Source organism: Cheilinus undulatus, linkage group 16 (genome assembly GCF_018320785.1).
Source record: "Cheilinus undulatus linkage group 16, ASM1832078v1, whole genome shotgun sequence".
NCBI classification, from domain to species: Eukaryota; Metazoa; Chordata; class Actinopteri; order Labriformes; family Labridae; genus Cheilinus; species Cheilinus undulatus.
In genome coordinates, this window is record NC_054880.1 from 45,274,984 (window position 1) to 45,276,676 (window position 1,693).

Genomic DNA, 1,693 nt, shown 5'->3' on the forward strand with positions numbered 1-1,693 from the left:
CAGTCCCAACAAGGGCTGGGTTCTGAATCTAGGTCTAACCTGAGAGCCCAACAGGGTCAACATTGAACCAGAACCTGTCAACCTCAGCTTCAACAGTAATGAATTATGGAATTACAGAAAACTGTCCCCCAGTGGAAATTTTGGTATTTTGTCAGAATCATGCAAATCCATCAAGCAAGGGCCCCACAGAGGCCCCAAACGTGAGACAGAAATTTAAAACATAGCCTCTAAATTTTTTGTGAAAAGTTTTGAACATTTGGAAGCAAACTCCCAACATTCTAATAGTTTCACTTAAACGTTAACAAACATTCAGGACAAGCATCTCGTTATGATGTAGGGAAGCCAGACTGACGTCCTCCTACAGACACGCTGAGTCTGAGGAGGTTCACGTCTGTTTGAAGGCTTTTTATTGGGTGGAAGCTTTATTTAAAATTCAGACGTTGACAAAGATGTGTATAGAATCAAACAGCGGCCATGTTTCCTGTGCATGGATCATCAGAGTGTGTGTTGTGATCTAATAATATACCAGTGTGTGTGTTGGATTAGCAGTAGCATTGGTGCTAGCATCTTGGCTAACAGGCTAACAGAATTCCTTATTAGCGCCACTCTTTAACCTCTTTTCATCACTGTTTCTAACCATGTTTTTCCAATCCATTTCGAGCTCGTTGTTGCCTTTTTTGACCAATATTTTCACTTTTTATTCCACTTTTGCCTCTTTTAAACCACTTTTCACCATTTTCCTCACCCTTTTTTGCCTCTTGACCCATTTTTCAACTTTTATCCCATTTGTCAATTTTATAACCACTTTCCACCTTTTTGTCCCACTTCTTTTTTTGCCTTTTTTGACCCATTTTTTCCACTTTACAAATTTTCTCCATGTGTTTTGTGCCCATTTTTGCCTTTCTTTACCCATTTTTCCATTTTAATTCCATTTTTTCACTTTACAACCACTTTCCACAATATTCCCTCCCATTTTTTGTCCCTTTTTCCCTTTCTTGACACATTTTTCCAGTTTTATTCAATTTCAGCCACTTACAAATGCTTTCCACCATTTTACCACACATTTTTTGCCGCTTTCTGCCATTTTAGACCCATTTTTTCCAACATCTGTTGAATGTTTGCCACTTTTTAACCCCTTTCCACCATTTTGGCCACACATTTTTGCCTTTCTTGACCTATTTTTTCAAACTTTTCTTGCATGTTAGCCACTTTCAAACCTTTTTCACCATTTTTCCCCTCCCATTTTTATCTTTCTTGACCCATTTAACCCCTTTTTTTAATCTTTTATCCTATTTTTCCACTTTATAACCATTTTCCACAAATTTCTCTCCCATTTCTTGCCTCTTTCTGCCTTTCTTGACCAATTTTTTCAAACTTTTGATAAATGATAGCCACTTTTTAACCTCTTTCCAGAGTTTTTCCCACCCTGTTTTGCCTGTCTTGACCCATGTTTTCGTCTTTTTTCCCATTTTACCAATTTTTAACCACTCCCCACAAAATTCCCTCCGATTTTTTGCTCCTTTTTGTCTTTCTTAACCCCTTTTTTATCTTTTACTCATTTTTTTGCTTTTTAATTCCTCAATCATTTCTTTATTTTCCCCGTCCATTTTATAACCCCTTTTTCCATTCTTGGCCCATTTTTTCCATTTTTATCCCATTTCAGCTGCTTTTAACCACTTTCCACCTTTTTCTC